The sequence below is a fragment of the Pinus tabuliformis genome, chromosome 2_2 (assembly GCF_031772625.1).
Source record: "Pinus tabuliformis cultivar Carrire ecotype Pingquan chromosome 2_2, CPIR1, whole genome shotgun sequence".
In the NCBI taxonomy this organism is placed as follows: domain Eukaryota; kingdom Viridiplantae; phylum Streptophyta; class Pinopsida; order Pinales; family Pinaceae; genus Pinus; species Pinus tabuliformis.
The window spans coordinates 728,115,396-728,137,846 of record NC_142300.1 but is presented as its reverse complement, the minus strand read 5'-3'; the positions used below and the strand labels follow the sequence as shown (position 1 = coordinate 728,137,846).

The following is a 22,451-nucleotide window of genomic DNA, read 5'->3' as shown; positions in this document are numbered from 1 at the left end:
TCAAATGATTTCTACATACATAATGAGGTAAAACACGTTTTTACAATGAAGCCAACTTTTTCCAAATACACAGAGGTAAACGAAATTTATGGAGGGTGATTAAATTGACCATACCAGATGAAAAGACATGGGAAGATCTTTGTGACTTGCTAGATTGAAAAGTAATTCGGGTGTAGTAAGACAACGGCTAGCACATCAGCTAGCATGCCAGCCAGCATGACAGTCAGCACATCAACGCAGCATAGTTTCAGGTTGACTCGGTAATCGAATCCACCAAAACAGAGCCACCTTTCATCCCGCTATATATGTGGCCTATTTTTCTGCCAAAAATAAATCATATTGTTTGTAATCAGGCTAATAATACACTGTCGATTTGACAGAGATTTTGTAAATTTTTGTAATTATTAGTATAAATACATCACAGATTGAAGTATTAAGGGTTGATTTCTGAATGTAATTTCCTCTGCATATTGTAACTTTTCAAAGTGCTAGAGCATCAAAAATATAGGGACCTTTTCATAGGGTTCATGTGGTGTACCAAATGGTGATGTGTTTCTTCTGTTTATTTGTTTAAACATTGTTCCTCTTTCTCTGTTATTCTGGAATCTTAATTACTTAACAGAAACTGTGATGAATAGGATTTGTTATTTAGAGCACCCTATTCTAGTTGTTAGTAATTTTCATGTTTTCCACTGAAGTCAAATTAACGAATTCTTAATTGCTCCTTAATTTCTAATGAATCCTACATTTATGTTCTCTCATAATCCATTTAAATTTCTGAAAAGATCCAAATAGTACAACCTATCTTGCGTTGTGAAACTGCTCTAAAATTTGATGCCAAATCTAGTTAAATCTTCAGACTTCATGGCCCAATGGAATTATAACACTTAAATCAACCAAGCCTTTCAAACAAAACAATTAGTACAGGCATAACTAGCCTAAATTTTACCTAAAACAAAGCTATATTTTACAGAGAGATCCCTCTCTGAAGCTGGCAGGGCTAGATCCCAGCTTCCAATGTGGTTTTGATGTTGTCCAATTTGTTTACTCCCTCAACCTCAAAAATACAGAACAACAACACATAAAAACTCAAAATTTTTGTTAGTAATGCAAAAAGTGGATGAACTATGTGGGAGAAATCTTTAATAAAACAATAATATTATCCATCATGTCCTAGGAAATGGTGTACGTATTTTTGCAACATGTAACACATAGGTTAAGTATCACCTTAAGTTTAACCAAATCTTCCTGTATACCTTTATCTAAAATATGGTTCCCTACAACAATTCCACCAGTTATCATCATACAACATATTTTAGTACTAAAAAAACATTACTTTCTTTACATTATACTAAGGTTTTCTCCAAGTTGGCAAGTTATTCATAAAATTCAGCACCGTAATTTGTGAAATCATCCATTTAAATTTCCACGAAATTATGAACAAGATCAGAAAATATTCCAATCACATCTCTTTGGAATGTGGTTGGAGCATTACATAAGCCAAATGGTAATATGCGATAGGAAAATGTCCCATGTGGACAGGTAAATGTCATTTTATCTTGGTCTTCCAGAGCAATTTGCATCTGGTTGTACCCATTGAATCCATCAAGGAAGGAGAAATATTTCTTCCCTACAAGTGTATCCAAGACTTAGTCAATAAAAGGAAGAGGAAAGTGATATTTGTGTATGGCCTTGTCTAGCTCTCTATAGTCTACATAGATTATCCACATTCCATTATTTTTGTGAACTATGACTAAGGGTGAGACCCATTGATTGTCTAAACTTGGGTAAATGAATCCAGTTGCAAGCAACTTATGCAGTTCTTCCTTCACTATATGTCTCATTGTAGGGTTCATGAATCATCATACATTGAGTTTTCCTAATGGGTCATGATCCCTGCTTGACATAAATATGGTATGTGAGTACATCAGGATGGATCCCTTTTATGTTCGTGTAAGACCATGTAAAGGCATCATTGTGCTTCTACAATAATTTGACGAGTCAATATTTTTGCTCTTGTGTTATCTCTCTTTTGATTTTTAAGGTTTTCACAAGGCTTATTGTAATGGTTTCTATGGTTGACATTTGGTTTTCCTCGACTGAGGACTCATGTTTGAGTAATGAAGCACTACAAAAATCTAGAGAGACTTGTACCTCAAGTTGTGTAATATGCTCAAGGGTATGTCTATTTGTAGACAAAGAGGAGGAGGAAATGAAATTAATTAGTTTTTCATCCTCCATTTCATCTCTAACAGAAATATATTGACCTATGGTAAGCACTTGATGGCCTACTTCCTCTTCATTTTGATCTTCCCCATATCCCCAAAGAGGTGCTTCATAATCCACATTGGATTTAGTAGGAAGATATAAAGTCAATGGTTTAGTGGAAGTTCCATGGGATATTTTCATACTCCTAGACTTGCATCTAATATATGCATTTGTAGTGGCCAACCATCATCATCCAAGGATAAGAGGGTATCTCGCCAAAGAAGATTTAGGATGGAGGAACATGAAGTATGTGGGATACTCCCAGTAATCTACAAATATTACCACATCTTCTAGGATCCTTTCTAGCTTAATACTATACCTATCACCTAATTGAAGTACAATGGGAGTTTTTATGAGGCCTAAGAGTCCTAAGTTTCCATGGTCTCTCGCATCATTACATTGATAGCAACACCCTAGTCAATCAATGTGTTTGGGATAACAATATTATTGATTTGCACATTGATTACAAGGATCCTAGGATCAGAGTATTTGTTGGAAATAATACTGAGAGGGGGGGTGAATCAGTATTAGTCAGATCAATAACTTTTTCTTTTCATACTCTAATTTATATACGCTACTTCAATGACGGTAACTCCCATGTACATACAATTGTATTTAAGGAAACCAACGTATATCCAGCAAACTTATGATTCAGTTAATTCATCATATGTTGATCTTTAATCAGTGCATCAGTACTTCATTAACTGTATAAACGATAACCATGTGCAGTAATAATAGAACAAACCATCACACATAAGAAACACGCATGAACACCACGATTTAAGGTGGAAACCCAATGTGGGACAAAAACCACCTGCTTATGTCTTCTTTTAATATAAGAAAAACATGTTTACAATCTTGTACTGGTGCAGACTCATACCAATACGTAGGCACCCACTTGCAAAAGGTTACAACCTTCTCTCGTTCTCCATCTTCTACTGGAAGGGAGCTACAACCCCCTATCTCTTGTACTAGCTGATCCATTTACTAGTACGTAGGCGCCAACCTATAGAAGTCTCCAACCTTCACTCGTTTTCCAACTACTACTAGAAGGGAGCTCCAACCCCCTGGTTGTTGTACTAGCCGATCCATTTACTAGTACGTAGGCACCAGCCTACAAAAGGATCCAATCTTCACTTGTTTTCCAGCTGCTATTGGAAGGGATCTCCAACCCCCTAGCTCTTGTACTGGCTGATATGTTTACCAGTACGTAGGTGTCGGCCTACAGAAGGCTATGACCTTCTCTCTTCCTCCAAGGACCATGTTTCATAAATTTTCAGACTGGATACTCCTGGTACACATTACTACAATATGAAGGCCACATTTCATCAAATTTTCACACTGGGCCCATTAGTAACATTGAAGCTCAAAATCAATCACCACTACAATATAACCATCAAATGCATCTGCATCAATCAATCACTGAAACCCAATCATCAATCTCTGATATAACTGAAACAATCAGTTGCTGAAACCTTTGAACCTCTGACACAAATGAATCAAACAATCACTGAACCTCTGACACAACTGAATCAAACATTCATTCAAACTTAATCAAATTCAACCAATCAAATGGAACAGACAGATCATTGTAACCAGTACACAGATTTGAACCCAGAACACTGCATCAACAACCAGAACTAATTGTAACCTCAAAAGGCATGTGTCAGAATGTATACGCTCCTTTAATGAGGCAAACCTGTGTGTATACGCTACTTCCTTTTACCCAAACTACGTATACTTCTAAAGATACTGAATCATAAAACCTCTGAACCACAAACTATACCAATCAGTGACATTCTGAAGATCTATTTTCATATTAAAGAGTTCTAAACATATAGCAATGAGGATCACCCTTCTTTCTCAATCAATTCTTCAATGAGACACAAACTCTTTATGCATTCATTTTTACATACAGATCTAAGAAGACTTCATTGACAGACAACAGTAAAATAGCAACACTGATCTGATAGATCATTCATCCCTAAACATTAAGCTTTTCTTTTGCATACGCTACTTGGAAGAGCCAAACCAGCATGTATAGGCAACTTCATCAAAGAGAACCAGTGTATAGATCTGAAAATACTTACTTATAACTTCGTTGTAATTCCAGACTTTAGACATACCCAGATCATGACTTGTAAAGGATAAAACGTGCGTTAGTAATCAGATCTAGCATATCCATTATCAAATCTCATAATGATAGGTCATTATGATCCTGATCCATCATTAGATCTCATCCATCATCAAACACTCAGGTGCATACTTAGTTCAGATCAAACAAAGCATCAGAAACCCATAACATGCATATTTTATTTTGATCTAACACTTCATAAGATATTCATTCCTTATACTCTTAGCCCTTTGAACTTCTCCTCCTTATATACTTAGATCCTTTGTCAATACCTTGAACCAAAACCACTTAGGACCAATATCTTGGACCAAATACCTAGGGTCAATACTTTGGACCAAATACCTCAAAACAAAAACTTGGTTTTCCAACATGTACGCGCTTTTCCTCATGTGGGAGTGCGTGTATACGAATACGCTCTTTTTGTTCTGTGGACCAGTGTGTATACGTTGTTTTGACTAAGTGGACCTGCATATACTTCTTAAACTACTTTACATCAACCTTTTCCTTTACCTTCTTTATTCTGATCAGTAGACCTCAGTTCCATCTTCCTGTTCTTCTGTACCAGTGCCCTATTACCTCTGAATAGACCTGTTACACTATAATTTTCCATATTACTTCTGAAATGATTCCTTTGAACTGCCCTGCATTTTGTCACATTTGTAAACACAACTGCCATGCATTTTGTCACATCTGATATCTCTCTTGTAGATTCATCTAGTTACCATATACAAGTGAGTTGTTCTACTACAAGTGGGTTGCCATCAAGTATAACTCATGTGTCATAATGCCAACAGTATTTTGTTGCAAGGATTCCTCCCATCATAAGATATAATCGTTTTCCCATGACATGAATGGTTTGGGGGTCTTTCCTCTTCCAACTATGTTTCCCCAAACAAAATTATCTTACTTCTTTAGAATAGATTGGGACATCCTTGGAATAGCATAATTTTAACGAATACATTCTTGAGTTCTCCCAAGAAATTAAATTTGGGTTGGGTTAAAGGTTCTCAAACTTCAACCTCTCAGGATAAGGTAGTCCTTGAAGTTTAATGTTCTTATGTTCGGCCCTCAATGGTTTAGGAAATGTCTCTTTCTCATGTTCTTCATTTGAAATTTCATCATTAATGTCTTTAATATGTATTGGAGGGTGTTGTTTGTCTAGTGTCTTCCTTAATCAAAGGTGATTGTCATGGAAATTTAGGGAAGATATAGCATAAGTGGGGTAACTTCCCATCTCAACAACTTTTGTTGAGTGAGTGGGCCTAATATTATTGAGGTTAGTAATAGGTTTTGCATGTAACTAAGGTCGTGGAGGGGTAGATACATACATATGCCTGGATATGTGGAGAAGAGAGAAATTGCATGGGCGGTTGCATGGATGGTTGTGGAGGCCCTCCATACATTGGGTTTATCCATCCTTGTTTCCAAATTTTTTGAGGAGGGGCCATCCATGGTTAACAATCTAAGCTCCATGGTTGAGAAGAGTACTACATAGAAGGATTAGCCCAATAAGAATTGAAATACTGAGATGGCTCTTGAGTCATACCTTATGGCTTTTGGGACCTGTTGAAGCCCCGAAAATCAGGTATGGGGGATACCCACTTGGTCCGGACCTTGGTTAGCAGCTCCTTTTCCGTTTGGTATAGTGGGTACGACTGGGGATATGGGACCAGTTTCCCAATTTATGTGTGTGTGTGTGTTGAGAATTGATATTTCCTTCCTAATAATTTCTAAGTAAAAGCTTTTATTCTAAGTCTAATTTAACAACATGCAATTGTATTCTAATAAATAGAAATATCTAATTCTAAAACTACCCTGGGATTTAATCTTTCAATTATGCGATCTAAATAGTTTCTACAACAATTGGTAATAAATATCATTCAATTGCTATAAGAAAATAATTCAATAAAGATGAACTGTTTCGTATAAAAAGTTAGCCGAACAGTTATGAAAACATATCGCATAATAAGTCACTCATATATTAAGCATAAATAAATGGTTATCACTGTGCAGAAGTGCCAAATGATAACTCAAGCATTCAATCATTCATACATAAATAACTGAACATGAATATCATTGTAACACATAGGCAGAAATTGTTAAGAGATAAAAATACCATTTATAACGAGTTCTACTCATGAGCTCCAGCAATAATGATTTATCTTCTTCTTAATTCAACATCTGCTAAGATTACAAATGTGCAATTTCAGTAGCAGATATTAAACACAGATATCAATAAATCTTGTTCCATTCATTCAGCAAAACCTCCTTGGAGGGTGCAAAAGTACATGTTCTGAGGACAAGTTTTTGACAAATTTCAGGACCCTTCTCTAAATGCATGAGAAGGGTTTAAATACTACTAGCTAAATCTAAAAATAGTTTATTACAAAAATATAGGAGGCGGTTTAAATGACCGTTCTCACTTCAGGCAAAAATAAAGCAAAACTAAAACTAAAACTAAATCTAAAAGTAAAACTGGCAATTAACTATCTATGTATCTGATCTTTGTAGTCGCAAGCATCCAGTGTTTGCTTGAGGAGAGTTGGCTGGCCGACTTCCGACTTTAGTTGTCCTGCGAAAATGGAATCGGCAAGTGCTGGCGCCATCTTCTCGGCAAAATTAATGATACATTTGATAGTCATGCACTGACTGTGAGGTTTAACCAAGTACTGCCAGTAAGAATCCCAATTTAACTTGGTTAACCTTTTGATGGACTCTGCTCTTTCTTGAGCCTTTTGTCTCCAGCTTGTCTACAGATAATGGATTGTAGATTTCCGTGGTTTGGATTTTAGAATCTAAACTCGGATATTCCACAGTTTTCATCTTTGCTTTGTCGATGTTTTGAGTCTAGACCAAGACTCATCATCAAGACTTGTTTTACAAAGGAGAGAGACAGTAGTGATAAATAAGGTTAGGTTGAGGTGTCCAGTCTAAGAGTCGACCAGCCTAATGATTTGAATTAACTAGATTTTTAATATTTTTATATATTTTTATAATTGTCCTAATATATTAAAGCTCTTTTTTAATTTTATTTATTATACATGGATATAATTATTAAAGTTTTTTATTAATTGCATTTAAGTGAATTATTTATGTAATAAGTTTTTTATTTTATTTTATTTAATAATATATCTTAATGATTTTATTTTAATTAATTATAACTATAGTAATTTTGTTTATATTTGTTTAATTTTTTACAAGATTTTAGTTACTTAGGAGATTAATGTATTATTAATGTTGAGTTCTAAGCTTATATGTTTGTTAATGTATTCCTAAAAAGTTTTTGGTTAGGATGATTTTTAATATTCTTATGATTTTTGATAAATTAAAGTTCTTTTAATTTTATTTATTATACATGTATATAATTATTATAGTTTTTGCGTGCTAGGGCGGAGGTTGCCTCCGGCCGTCAATCCACTCTCGATGGGGTCCTTAGAGCAAATTATACCCCGAGAAGCGTTCCCCCATGAAATTCTTATCATTCAACTGCAGAGGCATGGCTAGTGCCTCCAAGAAACTAGCCTTACAGAGACTTTTTGAGGTTGAGCCGCCTGATATTATTTTGCTTCAAGAGACCCTAGGACAGGCTAAGAATATCACCCACTCTCTGCAAGCTCTGGCCCCGCGATGGAAATTTATGGCTCTTGATGTTGTTGGGAGATCCGGGGGTCTGGCTATTGGATACAACCCTAGATCAATCAGGGTTGATGCATCCTGGGGGGATCTGGTTTCATGGGTATCGATGTCTTCTCTGCAGAGCTCAGCAAAACCCTTCGTATTGTGAATGTTTATGGCCCCTGCCAACAGAGAGAACCTTTCTGGCTAAAACTCCTAAATCTCTCTTTACTAACCCCTGATCACATTATTATGGGCGGGGATTTAAATTTTTCCTTGGGTTTCAGTGAATCTTGGGGATCTTCGGCTCAGGTGGATGCCATTACTGGGTACATGACAAACCTCTTGGAACAGACCAATTTTATGGACGTCCCCATGCACAAGCCACTCCCCACTTGGCGAAACAGGAGAGTGGGAGCAGCGGCATTGGCCCGAAGACTTGACAGATTCTTGATGAAGGGTCCGCTCTTTCAACAACTCCATCATTACAAGCAATGGGTCGGTTCGGGGGGTATTTCAGATCACTCCCCTATTTATCTGGAAATTCTTGGCCCTCACCTGAAGCCGAAAGCTCCCTTCAAATTCAATCACACATGGTTGCAGGATCCGGACTTCATAAAATTGGTTACTGACTTCTGGGTTGCAAACCCCATCAACAGAGAGGCATCCCTAGCAAAAGGTTTTTGTAAAAACCTTTCCATGCTTAAACATCATGCTATTAATTGGGCAAAGGATAAGCTAAGCAGGGAAAATGCACAGCTCAACCTCATTGAAGCTGAACTGTGCTCCTTATTGGATGATCGGAATCTGGGGTTCATCTCAGGTCAAGAAAAGGCACGCTTGATCGAGTTGGAGAACCAAAAGGCTCACATTCTCAAACTGAGGGAAGAATTACAAAGATTGAGAAGCAGAGCCATTTGGCTTAAAGCAGGCGATGAAAACTCTAGATTTTTTCAAAATTATGCAAAAGGAAGAAAAGTTACTAATACTATCTGGAATCTCCCTCTCCCGGAGGGAGGTTATGCTGACTCCTTCAACAAGCTCTCACAGCTAGGAACTTCTCACTTCAGGAGCATTTACAGGAGCCCTCCAGGCATAAATTTGGCTGAGATCATAAATGTGGCAAACCATTTTCCCAGATTTGTCAATGAGGAGGACGCAGATGAACTCCTTGCACCAGTCACCTCAGGGGAATTGGAAAGCACATTAAAATGGTTCAAGAAAGATAAGAGCCCTGGCCCGGATGGTTGGACAATCGAGTTCTATCTAGCTTTCTATGAACTATTGGGACAAGACCTGTTGAGGGTGGTGGAGGAGAGCAGATCATCTGGATGCCTATATCATGCTATCAACTCTACTTTTATTGCCCTCATCCCAAAGTCTGACACCCCATCCTCTTTCGATGACTATCGTCCCATATCTCTGTGCAACTGCCTATACAAGTTCATATCCAAGATTATTGCAAATCACCTCCGACCCATCCTATTTAAAAATATCGCTCCCCAGCAATTTTCTTTTCTTGAAGACAGACAGATTCATGAAGCCATAGGATCCGTGCAAGAAGCCCTGCACTCTATTTGGTCCAAACACCTCAAAAGCATTATCCTCAAGATAGACCTGTCAAAAGCTTTTGACCGGGTCAGTTGGCTTTATATCAAAATGCTTCTCATTCACCTGGGTCTCCCTCATAATTTCATCAACTGGATCATGGCATGCATCACCACCCCCACCTTCAGTGTCCTCATCAATGGATCGGCATCCCATTTCTTTCACTCAGAAAGGGGTCTCAGACAGGGCTGCCCCCTATCCCCTCTCCTATTTCTTATTGTCATGGAAGGGCTAAGCAGATTAATTATGTCAGCTAAGCGAGATGGATCCCTCAATGGTCTCAAGATCTCAGATGACTGTTACCTCACACATCTGTTATTTGTGGATGATGTACTTATCCTGCTGGACAGTAGCATCAGAGACTCCCAGGCTTTCTCTCGGATCCTTCATCTTTTCTCGATTGCCACTGGCATGCTAGTAAACCAGCAAAAATCCACAATCACTTTCGCCCGCACAACAGTTCATGAATCACAGTATGCTCAACAGGTATTCCCTTTCAGTATCCACCCATTGGACAGAGGACTAAAATATCTGGGTTACTGGTTAAAGCCCACTTGTTAGAGGATAGCAGATTGGGTCTGGCTTGTTACAAAATTGGAGAAAAGGCTCATTTGCTGGAGTCACAGATATCTATCCAGGGCAGGTAGATTAGTGCTTATCAAATCGGTCCTGGAAGCCACCCCAGTCTTCTGGATGGCTCTCGCGTGGATTCCCAGACATATTCTATCTCGCCTACAGAAACTGTGCAACAGATACCTTTGGGCCGGGAATCAAGACAAACGCATTTTTGCCTGGATCAGCTGGCAAAAGATTGCATTGCCAAAGAGATGGGGGGGATGGGGTCTGAAAGATCTCCCTCTTTTTGCACAAGCCCTTGCTGCCAAAATGGGTTGGTCCTTGCTGACCAGTCAAAACCTATGGTCCCGCTTATCATATCATAAATATATCTGGCCCCAAGACATGATGGATTGGGTCAGGCTTCCTAGCTGGCAGAAAACAGGCATCTCATCTGTATGGAAGGCGTTGCTTCATTCACTGCCCCTAATCAGAGACAACTTGGTGTGGAGGATCAACGATGGATCCCTGGCTAGGATAGGATTGGATCCTTGGATTGGAAGTGGAGGTAGGCATATCCTCTCTCAAGATCTCATCAGATATCTTCACTCCCGAGAGATCAAGGTATTTTCACATATTGCTGACCAGCAGAACTCAGGGATTTTCAATCAGGCATGGAAGTCGGCTCATCAAATGGACCTTCCTCATAGATGGCATCAGGAGTGGCAGGAGTTCAGATCAGCTTTAATTGAATCCCATATCAAAATCAAAGAGGGTCCGGATGAACTAATATGGAGCCAGGCTGAGATGGAAAATACTCCCCAAAGGTCGGGTACATCACTCTAAATTTACATAAAAAATCGGACATTATCCCTTTCTGGTGGAGAAGCATTTGGAAGCTCACGGCCCCGCCAAGAACCAAGTTATTTTTCTGGTGGATTCTAAGAAACAAGGTACCTACAGGGGAGCAGCTCTCACACAGAGCTTTTCAAGGGCCCACCTGGTGCATACTGTGTAAAGGTGCATCAGAATCCACAGAGCATCTCTTTCTGCATTGCAGTGTTATTCTAGACCTGTGGAACTCTCTATCCAGTTCGATTCCTTTCAACGGGCATTGGGAGGGAGATGACCTGAACATCGCATGGGATGAATGGACTCATAGACACAAAGGAACAAAGCTCATAAACCTTCCGGTACTCGTCAATTGGCACATATTGGAAAGCTCGCAATCGCCATATCTTTGACAACAGGCCTGCTCATTGGCCACAGATTGAGGCAGGGATTATATCTGCATTTAGGGAGCTACCAGATCCCCCGCCTCCCAAAGAGCGTCGACCACACCCACCTCTGTGTATTGACACAAACACACCATGGGCATTTTTTGACGGGGCTGCAAACCAACATGGATGCGGTGGAGGGTTCATTTTATACATCAATGCACAGCATTACTATAAAGTCAAATTGGGCTTGGGTGCCAGAACAAATAACTATGCTGAACTCATAAATTTGCGCCACTTACTGCACTTCACACTGGGACACCATTGCACCAACATAAACATATTCGGGGACTCAAAAATTATTATCAATTGGTTCAATGGCATTTCTGATTGTCACATTCACACACTCAGCAACATTCTAAATGAAGTAATTATATTCAAAGCAGCATTTAACAATATCTCTTGCTCTCATATCTACAGGGAGCATAACAGCCATGCTGACAAATTATCCAAGGAGGCCGCACTAATGCCCAAAGGTGTTTGGGAGATTTCGGAGCAGCAAGGGACAAATGAATACCAGTATTATCACCATCCATATATAGATCAAATATATCAGAGAGATCCTGGTCATTGAACAGGACACATGTTTTGTTTTTTTGGTTACTTATCTGAACAATACAAATGTTATTATTTTTGAAGTGTACAGAACAAAGTATGAGAGCCCTGCGAGGCTCATTGTATAGTCATAACTCAATTGATAGTATATACAGCTAAATATAGCGGACTGCCCTGCGTGGTATATCTGGCTATCGATACCCTTAGTCTCTATTATGTATTCTCTTATGATCATAGTTCACAGTGGCAAATAGCATATGCGAAAAGCATCTACAATATGTAATTTTTCCAATATAATGAAAAATTACAGATTTTTCCAGAGGAAAAAAAAATATAATTATTATAGTTGTTAATTGATTGCTTGAGTTGAATTGTTTATGTATTAAGTTTTATACATGTATGTAATTATTATAGTTGTTAATTGAATGCTCAAATCGAATTGTTTATGTATTAAGTTTTATACATGTATATAATTATTATAGTTGTTAATTGATTGCTTGAGTTGAATTGTTTATCTAATTGTAATTTTATAATAATTTCGATTATTTTAGTTTATTTTTATTTAATTTATTTAATTCTAGCAAGTTCCTTAGTTACTTGGGAAGTTGATGTATTATTCATGTTGAGTTTCTAAGCTTATATAAGCTTGATAGTGTTTTAAACAAAGTTTTTTGGCTAGGAGAGGAGCCGATTTGATCTAAAGAAGGGAGGGTAAGGAGAAAAAGGGAGGGTCAATTTAATCCAAGGGGGTGAGGAGTGAGGTCCAATTCCTACTAATTTCCAAGCCCCCATCCCTGTTGAGGTTATGAGGGTGTTTTATGATCTCAAGAGCTTCTCGGACTTTTCGCTTGAAATAGTGTTTTTCATTTGCAATGACTTTTGTGTTTTCAAGGCATATATGGTGGTTTGTCTTACCTGCATGTTCTGCTAAGGCTGAGGAACGGGTTCTTTCCCTACGGATATCTGCACTATGTTCTTTTAGCCTGATACTGACTGATCTACCTGTTTCCCCGATATATTGTTCTCCACAGGAACAGTTGATAATATAAACACCTTTTTGTTGGAGATGTTCTGGGATGTCTTTTACTGATTTCATTCTTTGTCTAATAGTTTTCAAGGGTTTGAATGAGGTTTTGATATTCTTTTTTAAGAGAATTTTGGCTAGTTTGTCAGTTACACCATGAATATACGGAAGGTAGGCACTAGTGGCTGGGGAATTGTTAGCTTTGTTTTTATTGTTTCCAGTTTTGGCTTTTTGAATGGCTTTGAAGATATCTTTATTATTATATCCTAGTTTGGAAAAAGCTCTTTTTAAGTAAGTGATTTCTTCCTTCGTGTGGCTTTCTTCTGAAATTCTACAGGCTCTAGTGAAGAGGGTTTGAAGAACCCCCATTTTTTCGGCTAGGTGGGGGTGGGAATCTATGTGGAGATAGTTATCAGTATGCGCCTTTTTCCTGAACACTTTGTGACCTATAGAACCATCCTTGTTTCTAATGAGGAGGATGTCCAGGAAAGAGATGCAATTATTCTCTTCAATTTCCATAGTAAATTTGATGTCTTTGGAAATTTTATTGAGATGATCTAAAAAGTTTCTAAGTTCATCCTCACCATGGGGCCAATCCACACTGGTGTCATCCACAAACCTAATCCAAAACTTAGGTTTTAATGGGTAGGTGTCAAGAGCCTTCTTTTCAAACTTTTCCATGAAGAGATTGGCTATAATAGGTGAAAGGGGTGATCCCATAGCCACTCCTGATGTTTGCTCAAAAAGCTCCCCTTGAAAGGTGAAGAAGGTGGACCGTAGACAGATTTCAGCTAATCTTGCAGTTTGTGGGTCAGCCACCTCTTCACTACTTGTACTGCTTCATCTAAGGGAATTTTAGTGAACAGCTGGATAATGAATTTGTCTGTAGATGTTGCACATTTGGTAGAAATTTACATACCACTTGAAGATATCCCTGATAAATACCGCTGGTTTTAGAGCTCGGTTTTTTGCCTTTCGCCTTTAGCACTTTTTCCTACAATTTTTCGGGCTTACATGCGACTGAGTGATTAGAGGCTTTCCTTCTCAAGGGGTTTTTCCTAGCGATGCACGATTGGCGCTAGGGCTTCCCTGGTGCTATTTTTCACCTCTTGCGCGTTTTTTGTTAGAGGATATAAACCTTAAACTTTGTGGAAATAACAACTTCATGAGTTCTTGGTCTTTGAGTATTAAATTGTCTATTTGTGATATCAACACTATCCAGTACCCATTTGACCATGTCTGTGTATGGAAGAATCTTGCGCCTCGCCACTATCCGATGCAAGAACGAGCATGCTAGTTCTGTAATTGATGCCTCAGATGACCCGCGTGAGTCTGCAGTAGCTGTAACCTCCATTATTCTGGGATTTTCTTCCTTGATTAGATTGTGCATGCCTTCCCAAGTAGTAACTCTGGCATCTCTATTACAAATGGTGTCTGTGTATAAGGACGTCATTTCTTTGTCTTCAGAACTCGGAGCTTTTCCCTTTTTTCCCATAATATTCTGAACACTGCTATGTATACCTCTCTACTCTTTGCTCCTACAATTTACAAATGAGGGAAGAGTAATGATAAGGAAAAGGTGACGGGAAAGCTTTTAAATGCTGAAAACATATAAAATATATCACCTTACGTGATATGGCTTTTCGATCAAATCAAAACCATATTTCATTAATGATTGCCAACTAACTCATTAAATTAACATTAACTTGCATAACTAGGCATCGGGTTATGGAAAAGCTTTTTCGAATGACGAGCCCTGTAGATCTGCCATAAGGCGATTTTGCGATTTGCTTCACAATATCGCATATCGCAATATCACTTATCCATTACGTGTGGCGATCATTTACCATATGTTTTCTGCGCAATGTGATTTGCGAGACGCACCATCGCATATCGGCGGTTTGAGGTTTTTCGCTTTAAGTGATGCATGAAGCATGCGATGCGATGAGTTTCTTCAACGTGTGATCTCGCATCGCGATTTCGCAATCTTAGGATTCGGTTTGTAGGATGGCACTTATTACCTTTTTGTGATGCGACGTTTTTATTGCGCGAACAGTTTTGTTCGAACTTATCATAAAACTTAAGTCTTTTTAGATTTTCGGGTATTCTCCTAAGGTTATGATAGTAAGATTTATTCAAAAAGGAAATACAAGCCCTAATTTATTTTTTTGAATTTTTATGGATAAGGGTCCCCACTTATTTAGTATTAGTGAGAAAACTAAATAAGAAGGGGGGTTGTTGCTGGCCATAACAGGACCATGGCCATTTATGTGCCCTGAAGAACAGTTGTTCTGGTTCCTCTACTTCATAAAACATAGATTTTAGCCCTAGTGAAGAGGGACAAATTTGTGCAAAACGCTCTTTACTACAAATAGTATAGATAACAAATTGATCCATCGTGTACTTCTTCAGTGGATGATTTCTTCTACATTTCAGCCAAAAAATTGTCATTGCTAGTTCTACCTCTTCTTTATTCTTCTTCACCTACAAAGTATCTAGTTGAGAATTCAATGTGATCGAGAGATCAATTTTAAGTTCTATAATAGATCACCAATGTTTTCTCTAGTAACATCTCCACCAACAGTATTATTAATTATGGTCGATGTTCCTTTGGGTCCTTTGTTGGATTTGAATGTTCCTCTATAATATCGTAGACAGAGTTCCATGATCTCTTCAAATTCCTATTATGAAATGCCTCCTACATCTATGAGGTTTAGGATTTCAAGGCAGTCATCTCCAATTCCTCGTAACAATAGCACTCAAAGTGTTTTCAGAGCTAAATTTTTTTGTTTTAATCGTTGCAAATTATAACGAAATCTCCCAACATATTCTTTGAGGCTTTCATCCCCATATTGATTCATTCAGGAGACTTCCTCTCTTCATTCCTTGTCTTTGCAATCGTCCTGATATTTCTTTAGAATTTATCCTTCATTTGTGCCCATGTTTTGATGCTCCCTTCCTCCAAACTTGTGAACCATCATAACGATGTCCCATTGAGAGTGGTAGGAAATAACTTTAGCTTCTATGTATCTGAAACATAGTCATGATTTCTACAAAGGACATCAAATTCACAAAGAAATTTGTTTGGATCTTCCTTTTAGAGACCGTGAAAATTAGGTAGGGTTGAGTGTAGGATATTCTTCATTTTTGTTTTCTCCTTATATTCTTTAATGGGGAATCCAAAGGATGAGATTTTCTCTTCCTTAAGTTGGTGTGCCATATTTTCTAGGATCTTTTCCTCCTCTCCAAGGGAGTGTTGATATATTTATAAAATTTTAGTTCTATACAAATTTGGCCAGAGAAGTCTTTTGGAAACAGAGTAGTAGAAGAAGGTTGCACAAGTTCAAATTCCACTTCAATGGATTCAATTCTTTTTTTTGTCTGTGAACTTGTTATAGGAGTTAAATAATGTGGTTGGCTCCCTCTTTCACTTGAACCTGCATTGTTATTATGGGGGATAGTTTTGAAAAATATTCCAAATTTGTCTCTACTCCTATGCGTCTAAAAATTCATTCCGTAAATTGATAATAAAAAAATTAAAATGTCAAAATAATTAATTTTTGAAAAGGAAAAAATTTGAAAATCAACAAATAAATTCACATGAAAATTGACACAACATTGATTATACTATTGATAGTTCCTGACGATGCAAAAAATTACAAGCCTTTTAATTATCCTTCTATTAGTTATAAAGATAACTGAAAGTCTGCTCATTTAATTGTTAATATTGGATTCGTTAGTAAATTGTGAACTATTGCACACCGTATGTTCTAGTGCAATCTGTTATGTGTCATGAGGTTGTAACAATTTAAATGTTGTAGTAGTACAAAATAAAGATGATTGCATAGGTCATTGATCTAATCAAACACACCACACCTTGCAGGAAATAAAGAACTCTTTGCAGGAAAGTAAATTGCAGGGAAGGTAAATCACAATTGCATGAAAGTAAATACACTTACATAAAGTAAAAACACAAACTTCTAGAAGTGGCAAGTTCAAGTATGCTTATATAGTTGATTAGTGTAATAGTTATGCAATAGCATGTGCTTATGATGCAATGAATGACAAAAAAATAAATCATAAATAAAGTGTAGACATCAAGATATTAGACACACACCTCCCAATCATTAAACTACTATTGTGCTAAAAATAGAGAAAAAATAAGTTATAGGAAAGTTGCAGCGACAAGAGTTGCAGCAATAGTTGAATTACCATAAACACACAAATATGCATGAAATTAATTAGACAATCAGTTAGCCATGAAGTTAATACCTAAATTGTATAACCTAGAGAAACAACAATAATTAGTCGACAAGAATGTAGCATAAAAAAAATCAGAATTGTAGCAAAAGGCAAATAATGAAGTTGCAATAAAAATGATTAACCATGAATTAACAAAATTATAAACACTAACTATATGCTAATGCTACAAGCAATACCAAGCTAAGGTCAGGGGGCTACCTCCTTAGACGAGGTATTAATAAATCTTCAATTCACTCGATTACGAGAATACCATCAAACAATTGGAGAAAAAAAGACTTTTATTGTAGAAAATGTAGAGATTACACTTTATGCTTTTAAAAATACTTTAATTCTCCCTAGGATTTGAGAGAAGTCAAGTACTTATACAAAATGTTACTTTTTAAATTGAGTGAATTATCGGATATCCAGCCTAAGATAATCGGCCAACTCATACTTTTACAACAATCTTTTCAGAAATTGGTATTTGTTAAGCAAAAGTTGACTCGGGTCAGCTAGGCATTGTTGGAAAATGAGCTGCCCTCCTTAATCGATTACCCATTTTCCTTTGTCATCTTCCATCATGAGAAACTCATGCTGACTATATAGCTAGAGAATCGACCAAAGAGCTGGCAAGATATTCTGGAGTTGTAGCAACAAGAGTTGCGGCAAGGAATAATATGGGAAATTTAGCAGTAGAGTGACAACCCAAGAGTTGCAATAGTTTCGTTGGGTCACAAGTGACTTGCAGCATCATTATCTCTATAAGTAGTAGCATTAGAGTTGCAGCAATGATGACTGGTGTCGGAGTTGCAGCAACAATGACTAGGGTTGGAGTTGTAGCACTTGGAATGGAGTTGCAACACCTTTTTGTGGGATTACAATCACTAACTTTCACTCTTATCTAATAGTGTTATTATGAAAGATAGAAATTTCACATTGTAATGCATAAAAATAAGCAAAAAATAGTATTCATACCTTCACCAAAAATGGGGTAATAGTGGATTTAAAAAGCACTGGGAAGGGATGAAAAATGGCAAAATGATAGGTATTGGATGGGTGTTCAAAATGTGTCAATTTAGGCACTGTCACCTAACTTCAATCCTCATCTAAGTTCCTATAAGAAGATTTCAAGGTAGGGGATGAGAAAAAATATTGAAGAGTATAAGCATCTTCGCACTCATGGAAAGAAATTACATTAGAGAAACTTAGAGGTCAAAAATGGGCCTCAAAACAAAAATGCACAACAAAAATTAACTTTATAAGAACCAATAGGATTCAAGATGACGATGTCAACCATTGGTGATGATTCAACATTTTTTAAATAAAAGGGTAAAAAGATTTAAAAAAAAAAACCACTTTTTCAACTTATCTCCTTATGGTTTTACTCAGATTTCGAATGGGAACACTTGCTCGATGTGGAATTTTATTTCTCATCCAAGAAGTACCCATGTTGCATACTTTCGATTGACCCTATTACACGAAACTAAGAAATACATGGAAAATATGATTTCAATCACGCTTTTTTATGTATTTCTCATTTTTTTTGTAGTATGGTCCATCAACATGGGTACTCTTTGGATGAGGAATTAAATTTTGCATCCAGCAAGTGTTCTCACTCGAAATTTGAGTAAAACCATAGGGAGATAAGTTGAAAAAATAGTTTTTTTTTTTTTTTTTCCTCTAAATTTGATTATGTAATCTAATCTTATTTTATTATTTCCACTATTATTTTATAATATTCCTTAAAAGACTCATTTTTAGACCCTCAAAATTTCTTTACTAAAAAACATTTGCCATCATATTGTTGTAATTTTGAATACTGGGCATCAATATAAATGATAATTTAAAGCATCAGTGTGAAAGTATATCATCCACTTGCCAAAATATAGTGAATAGTTTCACCTCTCCTAACCAAGCAAGAGTGGCCAAGGATGAGTTCAAGGAACTAGGAGCAAGGAGTGAAACAAGTGACTCAAGCTAATATATACTTGTTGTAACTCACTTTATTAATATGGATCTATGTTCTTATCCCTCTCTAAACATTGTTTAAATCATTAATGCAATATTTATGATTTAAGTTTTGGTAGATAGAGTATTGCTTGAAGTATTAGATGAGATATCTTTTAATTTAGTTCATTGTGCCAAATGATTTGAGGAAGGTCTACTATTTGTCCTATGTGTAGGTAGCAGGTGAAGTAGAGGGATCTCAAGAACTCCTCCCAGGATATAATAGGAGGACCTTCAAGTTTATGGCAAGTTATCTTCTTCCTCGCTTAGCATACTTTGCATGTATAAATTAGATCTAGGTGGAAACTCATAGTGGTCTTCGCAGGTAAGCTAACTCATGTAGGCTAACTCTCAGGCCATGGGATAGCTTGCACCAGCTTCACTTCAGTTCATTGATGTTGAGCTGACATCCAAATCCATGAACTTTTACATAACCAGAACGTGAAGCAATGTATTCCGTGTCGTTAAATCTCGGCTTCTGATCTTAAAGAGCAGTGTGCAAGATGCGCAACCATCCAACAAAAAATCCCAATTATTTAACTTACACTCCACACAAAACAACAAAAAAAATATTACGCTTATATGCTATAAACACAGGCAATAGCCGATAGATTGAAATATCTTGAAACCCCACTATCGATTATTGCAGAATCAGAGGTGAAGACATGGGAAGCACAGGTGAAATCACAGAATCTCTAATTGTTAAAGAAGAAGGATGGGGTTCAGAAATTATCCCTGAAAGCAATGGCTATGAATTTCATAAGAAAACCAGGGATTCAGATGAAATAATCAATAGGGATCAGTGCAGGAACACTCTGATCCAGAGGATTGTGAACCAAACATTTGCAAGCACGGCCCATTTGGCAAATCTCCTCCCCACTGGGACCGTTCTGGCCTTCCAGGTTCTGAGTCCCCTGTTCTCCAACAATGGCCACTGCGACACAGCAGCCCGTGTGATGACCCAAATTCTTGTGTTCCTGTGCGGAATTTCTTGCTTCCTCGTCTCCTTCACAGACAGTTTTCGGGCACCCGACGGGAATATTTATTACGGCATCGCCACCCCGCGAGGGCTGTGGACTTTCGATTATGTGGGCTCGGGGAATCAGGCCCTTGAGCAGGGCAAGTACAGGCTTCGATTTGTGGATTTTGCGCATGCATTTATGTCAGTCATGGTGTTCAGCGCCATTGCTCTCTCGGACCAAAATGTGGTGAACTGTTTCTACCCGGCGGCTCAGGGGGAAACCAAGGAGATGCTGGACGCGTTGCCTGTGGGGATTGGGGCCATTTCCAGCATGCTGTTCATTGCGTTTCCCACCACGCGCCATGGTATTGGATTTCCAGTCACTGCAACATCTGATTGAACTGCCCAGGGCGCAGGGCAGTTCAATGGTCGATCACCATATTATGAAACATCTGATTGAACTTCCCAGGCTGCAGGGCAGTTCAATTGGTAATCATTATACTATGAAACATCTCACCATCTCACCTAGGTCGCCAAGTAATTTAATTGGTGATCACCATATTATAAAATATCTGATTGAACTACCTAGAATTCAGGGAGTTTAATTGGCCATCACCATTTTATGAAGTATTGTAAATCATAATCTACTAATTTCTCATATTCAAAAATAACTGAGAAAGACATGTAAATCATGATTCTATTGATTTCTCATATTCCAGAAATAAAAAGTTGCATTTCAATTACACAGTCACCCTGAAATCCCTTGTACAGTTGGTATAGAAGTTCAACAATAGTATAGATGCCATTCATTCACTGTAGGGATAGAGTTTCAACAATAATATGGATGCCTTTCAATTCACTGTAAATTATGAATACAGATTTAACAATGTAGATTCCCTTCAATTCGCTGTAGGAATAGAGCTTCAGCAATCTATATGGATGCATTTCAATTCACTGTAAATTATGAATACAGATTTAACAATGTAGATTCCCTTCAATTCACTGTAGGGATAGAGCTTCAACAATCTATATGGATGCCTTTCAATTCACTGTAAATTATGAATACAGATTTAACAGTGATAATAAGAATGTGGATTCATTAATAATCCGGGTTGAAACATGAGGTCAGGACAGAACATTGTTGGCCCATGGGAAATCAGGGGAATATAGAGGCCTCGCTACCCAAGAATAGAATCTCCCTGTATGCTACTTTCAAATGCTATGGTGATTTACAGAACTCAAACAGCTATGCAAGCAGTATTTCTATTAATATCTTTCCAGTTTTAAACAGTCAAAGGAAGGATATCTATATGTGTTTATGATGTCCACTGTTTTTTTTTTGGGTTTGTCCTCTTACAATTTACAGACATTTCTTCTGATATCTTTCCAGTTTTAAACAGTCAAAGGAAAAATATCTGTGTTTATGATGTCCACTGTCATTTCACTGCCTTTTTTGTTTGTCCTATTACAGTTTACAGACATTTTGTAATCACTATAAGGATTATGTTTCCTGTGTTTTTTTGGACTGTCTTTCTCCAGCAATTAAAACAGAGAATCTGAATTTTCCAGGCAGCTTAAAGCTGATTCCCTGCTTATATTAACAGCCACACTGTGAGTCTGGAAAATCACAGTCTCCTTAAGTTCAGTTCTTTATTTTCTTTCATCTTTTTGAATAACAAAAAGTATCGGTTTTTCGCTGAAAAAAATGATCTGGTGATAAACAAATTAATTAGAATCATGTTTTTATATTTGAATAAATGAAAATTAAAAATTATTATAATTTTAAAATTGAAATGAAATTAAATATTGCTCTATTTTTTTAAAATTAAAATATTACGAACTCGTTTGTGTTATATTATATTATTATTTAAAATTAAAATATCATGAATCATTTATCTTCTATTAAGTATAAAATTATGTTCTATATTAAAAAAATTATCAGAAACAAAACGTGCTTATTATTATTATTAAGATAGCGTATAAAATTATATTGAATCTTTTCAATATCATAAATTTTGTGTCCTTATTTGTCCTCAATTATAATATAGATAAATAACTTTATAAAATAGATTTAATATCATAAATTTTGTGTACTTATTTGTCCTCAATCATAATATAGATAAATAACTTTATAAAATAAATAATTTATAGAAACAAAAATATAAATAATAATATTTTAATATTTAAGAATATAGGTAGATAAAT

General features: G+C 36.9%; 1 pseudogene; it reads left to right on the top strand.

The window, feature by feature from the left end:
* Window positions 1-19,883: 19,883 nt before the first annotated feature.
* On the top strand, window positions 19,884-21,106 carry LOC149194729 (protein DMP4 pseudogene; annotated as a pseudogene).
* The last annotated feature ends 1,345 nt before the right edge of the window (window positions 21,107-22,451 follow it).